This window comes from Cupressus sempervirens, chromosome 4, assembly GCF_028749045.1.
Source record: "Cupressus sempervirens isolate cs-2001-9-10 chromosome 4, ASM2874904v1, whole genome shotgun sequence".
Lineage (NCBI taxonomy): Eukaryota > Viridiplantae > Streptophyta > Pinopsida > Cupressales > Cupressaceae > Cupressus > Cupressus sempervirens.
The window spans coordinates 238,590,967-238,604,605 of NC_143121.1; positions in this window are offsets into that span (position 1 = coordinate 238,590,967).

Sequence of the window (13,639 nt, forward strand, 5' to 3'; positions counted from 1 at the left end):
CCAATCTAGAACCATGAGTGATACAACTAGTACTTCTAATAATATAGAAGCCATGCTTTAATTTTTTTCTAATGAGCTCATTTATTTGAAGCAAAAAATTAATAGGCCTACTCATTCTTTTCATCAACCTCATCAAGAAGGTTATAGAAACCCAAATGGAGTTAAAGAAATGAAAATGCTACCTATTCAACAAAGATTAGCAATTGAAGGTGCTCCTAAGAGACAAAATATGTGTGCTTTTCACTTAAGGGTAGAGCATCAAGGAGATACATGTGCTGATATGATCATATATAAGCAGATGGTGGATAATAAAGAACAAACAATTGAATATCCTAAAAGTAAGGATGATCATGCTCCTTGTGGAGACTCTAAAAACTTAATCTTGGAGTATGAATTAGATTCAGAAATAGAAGGTGACTTCTTTGCAACTCTACAAGGACCTAAGTTGATAGTAATGACCAGAGGTTAGAAGAATAGAAATTAGATCAACAATTCAGTCCTTATCAAAAATAATGTACCATCAAACAAAATTGATAAAGATAAAGGCATGGTAACTTCAACTTCACAAAAGGAACACAAAGGTAAATCATTTGATTCTTTTGACATAATACAATACTATGAAGAGACAAGAATTCAAATTTATCCACTAGATTACTTGAAAGCTAATCCTAATCAGTTGAAATGGTTACTTTAACATTGCAATAAAGATAAAGAACATGTTAGTATTCATACTAATGTTGATCATCTCAGTAAAGCTAGTACTAGTAGATCTTATTTGACTAATGAAGATTTTACACTCCCTAAGTTGTTTCAAGAAGAGGAATCCATTGTCTTAGCCACATGCCTAAATCAAAAACTATATCCTTTCTACATTTCACTATTTATCAATGGAAATAGATTGAGTAATTGTATCATAGATTTAAGAACTTCTAACAATGTAATGCCTACCTCTGTAGTAAAAGCTTTAGGACTTCCACTGAGCCAAATTTTTGGTAGATATTATTCAATGGATGCAAAACAAGTTCCTTTTCTTGGAAAAATAAAAGATGCTCAAGTTTTCCTAGCTACCTAACCTTCAAAAATACTAAAACTCACTATTCTAGTGGCAAACATCCCTGCAAGCTATGGCATGCTCCTAAGTAGAAGTTTATACAAAAACATGGGGGGAGAAATAAAACTAGATTGGTCTTGTGTCACTATCCAAGTTAGAGATAAAAAAGTGAAGCTAGAACTAGAAGAGGAGGCAAAATATATTTTTATGAAATTAGATGATAATACGTCTCAAATCTTGTATCATGAAATGTAGTTTGGTAATTATATGTTGTTCTCTGACACCCTTGATATTTTAGAATAATAAGTCAAACTGAAGGTGATTAGTTGTGGACTCTAGAATTTGATGGTAGTTGTGCTAATGTTGATTCAAATGTAGGGGTAGTGTTGACATCACCTAGTGGTGAATGACTTGCTTGGCCTATAAGTTAGATTTAAAGAATACTAAAAATACTAAAAAATATGAAGCTCTTCTCCTTAGAATAATGGAAGCAAAAAAAAAGAGTCAACTTGATTAAAGCTCAAGGAGATGTAGAGTTGGTGGTAAGAAAAGTCAAAAAGCAATACGTAGTAAAGAACTCAAGATTGAGAAGCTATAACAATAAGGTATGTGGTGAAATTGAGATTTTGGATGCCTTCTCAATTACATTAGTACTCAGAGAATTCAATTCAAGAGTTAATTCTTTGGTAGTTTTTGCATCATTACTTTTACCACATCTTGACATTAAACATTAAACCTATAAAGTAGAAGTTCTATTTAGGCCTAATGTCCTTGATAATGAATATTCATACAAGGTGTTCGAAGATTATAAACACATACTAAAATGCATTGAAGGGGAAGATCCTTTTGAATGCTTGTATTTTGAAGGAAGCACTAATACAAATGGTGATGATTCAGTGACAGGTGACAAAAAGAAAATAGAGCCTAGTATGATTCAATTGAAAGGTAATAAAATTCCACCTCATCTTATCTCTTCAGAAAAACTTTTTGATAGGCACAATGCATACATAAATAGTGAAAGAGATAAGAAAGGAAAAACCTATCGTGAATATGATGGAATCAATATAGGGACAGAAGTCAGCTCAACGATGATAAATATAGGAAAGTGTTGCACACCAGAGGAGAGGGTAGAGATCACGAAATTGCTTATTGAATTTCAAGATGTATTTTCTTGGAGTTATGAAGACCTAAATAATTTCATGGCTAGAAAGTTCAAACATGAAATCTCTCTTAAATTAGAAACAACACCATTTAGAAAGAAATAAAGAAACTATAAGCCTATAGTTGAAGGAGAAATCTTTAAGCAGATTGACAAAATGTTGTAGGCTAGGATTATATACACTATTCATCATTCTACTTGAGTCATCAATATTGTGCTAGTGAGGAAGAAGAATCGAGAGATAAGGATTTTTGTAGATTTGAGAAATCTAAATCAAGCCTTATGAAAGATAATTTTTCTCTCCCTAATATGGATCATCTTTTACAAACTATTGTAGGATTAAAAATTATATCCATGTTAGATGCATTTTCAAGATATAATCAAATTCAAGTAGATGAAATAGGTTAGTTCAAAACTACACTTACTACACCATGGGGTACTTTTTCCTATAATAGAATGCCTTTTGGTCTAATCAATGTAGGTGCAACTTTTCTGCATGGCATGAATTTGACCTTTGAAGATTTGAAATATAGAATTATTGTCATGTACCTTGATGATTTGACAATCTTTTCCAAGAAGAGAAAAGATCATATCAGAGATCTAGAAAAGGTGTTGCAAAGATGTAAAGATCATGGTATCTCACTAAATCCAAAGAGGTTGGTATTTTGTGTGATAGAAGGAAAGTTGTTTGGTCATATTGTATCCCAAGAAGGAGTGAAGATTGATCCAAAAAAATTTAAAGCTATTCAGCAATTAAGTCTACCATTGAGTAAAACTAGAGTGAAGTACTTCTTTGGCCAAGTAAATTTCTTGAGGATATTTGTGCCTAATTTCTCTAGGATAGTTAAATGTATAGTCGATATGATGTAAGGCAATGAAACTTTCAAATGGAGTGATGTTGGGAAAAAGGGTTCTAAAGACATCAAGGATGCCACTGTCAAAGCCCTTTTGCTTGTCCATCTTCACTACACTAAATAATTCATCATTTACTATTATGCCTTAGAACATACTATGTTAGCTATACTAATGCAAGAGAATAAATAAAGAATATAAGATCCAATTGCTTTCATGAGTATATCATTAAAGAATCAAGAATAAGACACTCACAAATGGAAAAACATGCATATATAGTGGTGAGAGCCCTTAAAAATTTAAGGTTTTATGTATTGCATTCACATTCAATCATATATGTGCTAGACCCTATAGTAAAAAGTATTCTGATACAACAAGAGGTTGGTTGTAATAAGAGAGAAGTTTGGATAAAAAAATTCCAAGAATATGATATAGAAATTAAGCCAACCAAACTTGTGAGAGGAAATGCACTTTGTAAAGCCTTAGTAGAGGATCAACAATGCAAAGAAGAAGATACTCAAAATACTCAAAAAGTTCTTATGGTAATTCTTTAGGGTCCTTGGTTCTCAAACATTGATTATTTTCTAACATGTAGTGAATACCCTGATGGATCATCAACTAAATAAAGAAGAGATCTAAAAACAAAAGCCTTTAAGTATGTGATTCATGATGATGTCTTATACAAGAGAGAAATTGATGGAACATTTTTAAGATGTGTGGATAAAGAGCAACATGTAAAGTTGTTAACATATTTTCATGATGGAGCATGTGGAGGACATTTTTCTAGAACTCTCACTACATTCAAAATTTTGAAAAAATGTTATTACTCTCCTGACATGTTTAAAGATGCATATAACTAGGTTGCTAATTGTGTTAAATGTAAGATGTTTATTGGTAAACCTTAGCTAGTTGCCTTGCCTCTTAGGGCTATGGCAACTAAATCTTCTTTTCATCAATGGAATTTACATATTATAGGTACAACTAATCCTCCTTCCAATCAAGGACATGCATATATGCTAACCACCATAGATTATTTTAGTAAATGGGTTGAAGCCAAGCCAATAAAGAAGACTTCATCAGAGGTGGTATATGATTTTCTCAAAGAGTATATTTTTATCAGGTTTGAGTTCCTATGAAATTGATAATGGATAATGCATCTTATTTTCCTTCTTCAGAAATAGTTGAGTTTTGTTATGATAATGGTATTCAAGTTAGGCATTCCTCTAATTATTTCCCTCAAGAAAATGGACAAGCTGAGTCTAGTAATAAGAACCAAACCTAAAAGAGCCATAGGTATTTCACCTTTTGAATTATTCTATGGAGTGGAAGATAATTTTCCATTACCTCTAGAGCTTTTTGTATGTAAATTAATCATACAAGAGCATCCAGAGGTATAAGGAAAATCCTGTGTCACCCAAAAAAATATACTTAGACTTAGTTTCTATTTCATGTGTTTTCATTTCTGGATACCTATTTGAGGGAAATAAAGGTACCAACTCTTACAGTTCCACTACCAGTTTCCTAGGTTAGAGTATTTGAGCACCTTGAAATATGTGTAAATTTCAAAAAATAGGAGTATGTAATTGAGCCATCCTTTTGGTGAACTAGAAAGTGTAAATTGGTCAAATGATTGTAATTGTAATTTAGAGCATTCCAGAAAAAGAATCAGGTCAAAAGTCTCCATGGTTTGAAAGTTATTGCAGTTTTTTAGTTTTTGGAGACCTCCTAAGAATTCTTCAAGGTCAGGTTAAGGGCATTCAATGACCTCAAACAGGGCTAAAAATGGGGGATGAGTAAAGCTGGTCCATAGTGATATAGATCCCTTTGAGAGCTTTTTGGAAATATAAACAGTTCGTCAATCAGAGCTACGGTTCAAAAGTTATGCCTCCCAAAAGTTCAGTTACCATTTCTAGATTCTTCTTGTTTTGCGCTGACTTCTAACACGGATTCTAGAGCCTTCTATTTGGTCGGTGGATGCCAACTAGAACTTTCTATAATTTATTCCTAATCCTTAACCCTTTAGGGTCTATTTAAGGACATTTTTGGCATTGTAAAAGGCAGTTCAGAGTGGATTTTGAGAGAAGGTACTAGGAGAAGAATTTATCTCCAGATTTGTGCTATTGTAAGCCCATAGGGCATGTGTAGAAGTCTATTTTCTCTATACTGAATGCATTAGCATATTTTCATAGTTAATAAAATTGTTCCTTTCCTATTGTGTCCATTCTATGCTTGGGTTGTGTCCCCATCAAGTGGTATCAGAGTGGGTTTTCTTGAGTGTGTAGACAGAGCACCGACTGTGAGGCAGTTTGCACCAAGACTATGTGGTTGTGGGTTTGAATTAAGAAGATGCCTCCATGAAGAGAGTGTGGTGGAAGGGCCAAAGCTATTAATCTGAAGGAGGCTAGAGCCCTCCAAAGGCAAGTCCAAGCTTTTCAGGAGGAGCTACATAGGGGAGCAAATGTTGCTGCAGGTGACGAAAGTGAGGACGACAATGAAAAATAATTTGGACAAGAAGGGGAAGTTGATGGGGAAGTTCTGAATCAAGAAGAGGAAAGTATTTTTAGGGCCATTTCTAAGTTTGGGAAAAGACCTACAATTGATGTGGGTGTATTTTCAAGAAATTTGAAACCAGATGAGTTGATCAACTAGATCAATGAATTGGAAGAGTACTTTGAATATGAGGATATCAAGGATCCAGATAGGGTTAAGTTTGCAAAGACCAAACTAAAAGGCCATGTTAAAATCTAGTGGCAAGAAGTTCAATTGGAAAGAAATAGAAGAGGAAAGGATAAGATCACAAGGTGCAATCGTATGGTAGACAAATTGAAGAAGCAGTTCATTCATGTTGACTATGATCTTGATCTGTTTAAGAAGATGCATGGGTTAAAGCAAGCAGGAAGATTAGTCCAAGAATATACAGAGGAGTTTTACTGACTTTTGATTAGAGTAGGGCATGTAGAAGCAAATAAGGAGAAGGTTGCTCGTTATATTAGTGGGTTACGACCTAGCATCTAGGAGGAATTAAGTTTGGTAAGAATGATCAATGTTGAAGAAGCATACCAGTTTTCCCTACGAGTTGAAGAGAAACTAAATAAAAGGCTTGAAGGAAGGAAAAGAGGGTGTGGTCAAGGAGGAAGGGGTAGTGTTAGGTCATCTAGAGGTCGAAATGAGACCCAAAATAAAAATGAAGATGTGGGTACTAGCAAGAACTAGAGGAATGAGGGTTTCAACTACTCCCATGATCAAGACTTTGGAAATCAGAGAGAAAGAGGTAGAGGATGTAGACAAGGAAGAGGAGGCTTCTGTGGTACCTGTTTCCATTGCAATGAAGAAGGTCATCATGCCTTTGAATGCCCTTAAATTCAAAGAAGGATAGATAGGAAAATTTAAGGCCAAGCTAGGGTTGCTCATGTGGATGACGATGCACAATCATCATATTCAGAGGATGTAGAAAGAGGAAAGACTTTAGTAAATGAAAGGGTCCTACTAAGTGGTGAGATTGAACTAGGAAAAAGGAGGAGTCTATTCCATACCAGGTGCAAGTGTGAGGATAAATGTTGTGATGTGATTATTTATGGTGGTAGCACTAATAACTTGGTATCAAAGGAGATGGTCTCTAAGCTGAAGCTCAAGAGGGAGAAACACCCCTAGTCCTATCGGATCACTTGGGTGAAGGATGATCATAAGGTCTTGGTAAGTGAATAATGTTTAGTGAAGTTCAAAATTGGGACTTACCATGATGAATTTCTATGTGATGTTATTCTAATGGATTTTTTTCATCTATTGTTGGGTAGACCGTGGTAGTTTGACAGGCATGTAGTACATGATGGTCATGCAAACACATACTCTCTAACAAAGGATGGAGTTTGCCACAAACTAAAGCCCATGAAGAAGGAAGGCAAAAAGGTATGTAGCAGTGCTAGGATTTGTCTTGTTGATGGAAGGAAGCTTTTATATGGCATGAAACATCAGTGTATGTGTTATGCTTTGACTCCTAGGAAAGATAAAGAAGGTAGTAGTGAAATACCACTTGAAGTTTCAGATTTACTAGGTGAGTTTGGAGATATAATCTCTGATAATGTTCTAGAAGGATTGCCACTGGTAAGGAAAATTAGTCATCAAATAAATTTAATCCCAGGAGCTAGTTTTCCTAACATGGCTGCTCATAAGATGACTCCTACCGAAATTGAGGAGCTAAATAGACAAGTTCAGGAGCTATTGAGGAAGGGGTTGATTCAGGAGAGCCTAAGTCCATGTGCAGTACCTACAGTATTAGCACCAAAGAAGGATGGAGAGTGGAGGATGTGTACAAACTCTCAATCTATCAATAGGATAACCATCAAGTATCGGTTTCCTTTGCCAAGAATGGATGATCTTATGGATTGCTTGAGTGGAGCTCAATATTTCACAAAGATAGATCTCAAGAATGTCTATCACTAGATATGGATATGAGAAGGAGATGAGTGGAAAACTACCTTCAAGACCAAGGAGGGTCTTTATGAGTGGTTAGCCATGCCCTTTGTATTGAAGAAATCCCCCAAGCACCTTCATGTGGCTTATGAATGAGGTACTTAAGAAGTTCTTAGGAAAATTTGTTATTGTTTATTTGGATGATATTTTAATTTTCAGCAAGACTCTGGAAGAAAATTTATTGCATATTTGTAGTGTCCTTGAAAGGTTAAGGGAAGAGAAACTGTTAATTAATCTAAAGAAGTGTATCTTTGCAAAAAGGGAGTTAGTCTACTTGGGGTTTGTTATATCACCTGAAGGTCTTAAAATGGATCTAGAGAAGGTAAAAGCCATCTTGGAATGGCCTAATCCAAGATTTGCTACTAAGGTAAGATCATTTCATGGTCTGGTTAGTTTTTACAGAAAATTCATTAAGAATTTCAATGGCATATGTGCACCCCTGACTGACACAATAATAGGGGATAGAAAAGAGTTCAAATGGACTACAGCAACTATGAGAAGTTTTGAATTGCTGAAGAAGAAGGTGATAGAACAACCTGTGTTAGCACTTCTAGATTTTAGAAAGGTATTCCAAGTGGATTCTGATGCTAGTGACAGTGCTATTGGAGCTGTATTGAGCCAAGAAGGTAAGCCTACTGCATATTTTAGTGAAAAATTGAATGATATGACGAAGAAGTATTCTATTTATGATCAAGAGTTCTATGCAATAGTTCACGCCTTAAAGAAATGGAGACATTATTTCTTGACAAAGGAATTTGTTTTATATACTGATCACCAGGCATTAAAATACCTAAATAGCCAAGGTAAATTGAACCAAAGGCATATGAAGTGGGTAAAGTTCTTGAAAAGCTATACATTTGTGTTGAAGCATAGAAGTGAAAAATCTAACAGGGTTGCAGATGCATTAAGCAGGAGGCAGTTGTTGCTCACAATAATGCAGGTTGAAGTAGTTGGGTTTGATGAACTCAAGAATCTGTAACCTGAGGATCCTGATTTTTTTGAAGTGTGGAAAGCTTGTAAAGAGCTTGTTGCTGCAGATAGAACCAAGTGGCTAGACTATTTGTTTCAGGATGGTATGTTATTCAAGGGCAGTCAATTATGCATTCCAAGGAGTTCCATGAGGGAAAATCTAATTAAGGAGAAGCACAATGGAGGGATGGAAGGACATTTTGGTTGAGATAAGACCATTGCCATTCTTAGAGAACATTATTTTTTACCTTAGATATCATAGGATATGAATAATTTTGTACAAAGTTGTCAAGTTTATCAAGTGGCCAAGGGAATTAGTTACAATACTAGACTATATTAGCCATTTCATGTCCCATCAAAAAGCCATGGGAGGACATAAGTATGGATTTTTTTCTTGGATTGTCGAAGACACAAAGGGGTAATGACTCAGTATTTGTGGTGGTTGATAGGTTCTCCAAAATGGCACATTTCATTCCTTGTCACAAAACTCATGATGTTGTCCATATTGTAGACTTGTTTTTCAAAGAGGTAGTGAGACTACATGGTCTCCCAAGGAGTATAGTTTCTGACAGAGATACTAAATTTGTGGGGTATTTTTGGAGGACATTGTGGAAGAAGTTGAGAATGGACTTGAAATTTAGTTCCACACATCACCCTTAGACTGACGATCAAACAGAAGTGGTAAATAGAAGTCTGGGCAATTTTTTGAGATTTTTAGTTGGGGATAAGTCCAAGGGATGGGATTTGATTCTACCACAAGTATAATTTGCTTACAATAACTTTGTAAATAGGAGTACTAGAAAATCACCTTTCCAAATTGTATATGGAAGTAGCCCAAGGACTGCACCAGAATTGAGGAAGATAGAGCAAGGGGAAAGGATAAGTGCTGAAGTAGAAGATTTTGTTGAACATATCAAGCATCTACATGAGGAGGTGCAAGCACACATTACCAAGATGAATCAAGAGTATAAAGCTAGGGCTGATAAAAGGAGAAGACATAAGGAGTTCCAAGTAGGGGATCTAATCATGGTACACTTAAGAAAAGAAAAATTTCCAGTAGGTACTTACAACAAGCTAAAGATGAAGAAATTTGGCCCCTGCAAAATTATGAAGAAATATGACTCAGGAAATGCATACGAAGTGGAGTTTCCAGATGGAATTCACATTTCTCCTATTTTCAACATTGTAGACTTAACACAGTACCATGATGATGGTGCAGATGAGGAGTTGATGTTAGAGCCATGTCTGATTCTTGCTTCTAAGAAGGAGGAGATGGAAGACATTCTAGATCATCGTGTGGGTAGGAGTACCAGAAATAGGCAGTATGAAGAGTATTTGGTTAAGTGGAAAGGTTGATTGATTAAGGACTCAACTTGGATCTCAGCAGCTGAGGATTCCCATTTGGGATTTCCTCTACCATCCCTAAAGTGACAAGGTCACTTTTCAATCTACCCTAGGTGTCTGATGCAGGAGCATCTAGAGGTATAGGGGCAATCTTGTGTCACCCAAAAAAATATACTTAGACTTAGTTTCTATTTCATGTGTTTTCATTTTTGGATATCTATTTGGGGCAAATAAAGGTTCTAACTCTCATAGTTCCACTATCAATTTCCTAGGTTAGAGTATTTGAGCACCTTGGAATACATGTAAATGGAAAAAAAATAGGAGTATGTAATTGAAACATCATTTTAGTGAAATAGAAAGTGTAAATTGGTCAGATGATTGTAATTGTAATTTAGAGCATTCTAGAAAAAGAATCAGGTCAAAAGTCTCCACGGTTTGAAAGTTATTGCAGTTTTTCAATTTTTGGAGACCTCCTAAGAATGCTCCAAGGTCAAGTTAAGGGAATTAAATGACCTACAATAGGGCCAAAAAATGGGGGAAAAGTGAAGCTTGTCCATAGGGCTATAGAGCACTTGGAGAGCTTTCTGGAAATATAAACAATTTGTCAATCAGAGCTATGGTTCAAAAGTTATGCCTCCTGAAAGTTCAGCTACCGTTTCTAGATAGTTTTGTGCTGACTTCTAACATGGATTATAGAACCTTCTATTTGGTTGGTGGATGCCAACTAGCACTTTCTAGAATGTATTCCTAATCCTTAACCCTTTGGGGTCTATTTAAGGAAATTTTTGGCATTGTAAAAGGTAGTTTGGAGTGGAGTTTGAGAGAAGGTATTGGGAGAAGAATTTATCTCCAGATTTGTGCTATTGTAAGCCCATAGGGAATGTGTAGAAGTCTATTTTCTCTGTACTGAATGTATTAGCATATTTTCATAGTTAATAAAATTTTCCCTTTCTTGTTGTGTCCATTCTGTGCTTGGGTCGTGTCCCCATCAATTAAAGCCTGTCATTGATGAAGATTTTTTCAAAGATGGATTACAAAAGAAAATCATGTACCTCACCAAGCTACAAGAAGAAAGGGAAGAGATGGTTGACAAAATAATTTAACACCAAGGAAGGGTAAAGAAGTTATTTGATAAAAGGGAAAGGCCTAAAAAATTCATAGAAGGTGATCTGGTATTGCATGGGATAAAAGACATAAACCAAGAGGTATGCATTCAAATTTGTAGTCTTTATGGAAAGGGCCATTTTAGATCACACAAAAAAATTAAAATAACCCTTTCAAGTTGGCATATCTCACAAGAGAAACCCTTCCATATTCTTATAATGGGTAGGATCTAAAGTTATATCAAATGCAAAATTGAAATGAAGTAACCTCTGCATAATAGCTAGATAGGTAGGTTTCCTTTCATGCAATTTGTTCTAGCTTAGTTTTTTATTTTCTTAAGTAGATTTTCTTTGTTTTCCTAGTTTATTCTATCATTTGTGTTTCCAAGTTGTCACCTTTTGTGGAACCAAAGATTTCTAGAGTTCTTTCCAGCATTATCATGCTTAAATCTCCAAACAGAGCCAGTTGTTGTTCAAGTTTTAGTTTATATCTTTTTCTTTATGGTTTTGAGTCAAGTTAAGTATTAATGTCTTGATTCAGTGTCTAAACTACCTATAAGATGGCCTTTCTTCTCATCATTCCTTTGAGCTAACCTAATACAAGAAATCATGTGAGCAATGCATCAATCCAAAGCTAGTTGATTAGGGGCTAGGAGTTTTTTATGTGTCATCTTGATGAGAAGGTCTAGATATTCTACTAATTTGTTCCTAACCATGATGAAGATAAAGATTCAATGTTATGTTGTGGTTTCTATAGAAGACATTGCAGATGACTAAGATCAATGAGAAAAAGAAGCATTTCATGTAGAAGAAAATATTGAAAACCCTCCTGAAGTCAAAATATGAAGTTAAGCAAATATGCATCATCAATTTAGTACATGAACAGTTCAGATGCAATCATAATAAGCTACATGGTGGAGAAAAGTCAAATAAATAAAAGAATGTATGTTATTGGCTAGCTGAAAATTCAAATTCTTACCTATTAGATGGGGTCTTGTTCAAATATTAAACTAAAATGGAGAGTGCATTCAACTGTCAGATCAAAGAAGATCCACGATTGTCATTATGTCACTATTAAAAGTTGTTTGATTGTTATTCATAGTGACATAATGATATATCAACATATGTATCAATGGAACCATTATATTCTATGGGGAATATATAGGCCAACATTAGACTCTCTAAGAAATGAAAAGATGTCAACTATTTTCCACAGTGTGTATAGCCAAAAAAATGGACCCATAGTAGAGAGAAAAACAAAGAGTTAAGACCTTTTTCACTACTATTAGATCAAAGAAGATCTACATAGGTCATTGTGTCATCATAAAAAGATGCATGATTGATCATCTATGTGACAAAGTGATTTTAAGGCATGTGTCTTGATGGGCCCATTACATTTTATAGTTTTCAGACTCTCCAAGCAAAGAATTACTACCATCTGTACCCCATGACATACCTGGTTGGAAAGTGGACCTATATTGCAAAATAAAGAGACTTAACATTGTTTTATTACCACCATTAGATCAGAAAAAGATCTATGTTTTTTTTCATCTAACTATGTAAAGTTGTAAGGAAAATAATCATAGCGACATAAAAATGGAAAGACATGTGTCTACAGAGGCACCTATGGAGGAAGTTATAAAGGAAGTTTATAATTTTTTAATCATGACTGATAATTTAAGATCAATGGAAAAAATTCAAAGATGTAGTGACTGTTGGAATATGAAATATGTATGTTTGGCACAAAATAGCAGAATATGAAGAATTAATGATTTTCTATAAGGTATTCTGAGGTTGCATGAAGTTGAATAGTCATCGTGCATATTTAGAAACATCATGGATATAGAATCATCAATAGAAGAGATACCATGTGCTCACATCATAGTGTAGATTAGATAATTTCATATCTTATTCTCATTTTATTTTCTATTATATGACTATTGCTCTACCAGAATTAAGAAAGGATAGAAAACTATAAATGTAATCTCATTTGATAATACAAGGGTTAGAAAACTTGATGGTGAATTGGTCTATAATTTCATTTACCTTTTTTTTTTGTCATGTTTTGCTTCCCATGGATAGATTAGTTCTACATTTAGAGTTTGTTAGTTTTGGAATGGTTTTGACATTTGAGTGCCAACACACTTAACCACTTTCTACATTGAAGTTGAGCACACTATGCATGTTGAGCTACAACATGTGCCGAGTCAAAAAATCCAATAGGTGCCAAGTAATCTTTAGGTGTCGAGCAGCCTTCAAGTGTTGAGTCAAGATCAAGTGTCGAGTCACAGACAATGCTGAGAAAAATAGAAATGCAATAGGAGCCGAGTGAGATAGTTTTGTTACATGTGTTGAGCATCAAAAATTAATAAGTTTTGAGTAACACAGAATCCACATATGAGTTTGTAACTTCACTAATTCAGATGTAAACCATTCTTATGGCTGACATTGAAGGATCTATAAGGATCAAATAGATAAGATTGAATCTTTTATTTTTCCTATGAAAACTATATGTAGCCAATTAAAAAATGAAGAAGGCATGCAACCAATAACAAAAGTGTAAGGAATGAGTGGGAAACAGAGATTCAATATGGATCATAGATCCACACCTAACCCTAAGTCTTTGAATGTCTTTATAAGGAAGATGAAATCTCATTGTATTAAGAATGGATGAAGGAGTGTATGGTGAAA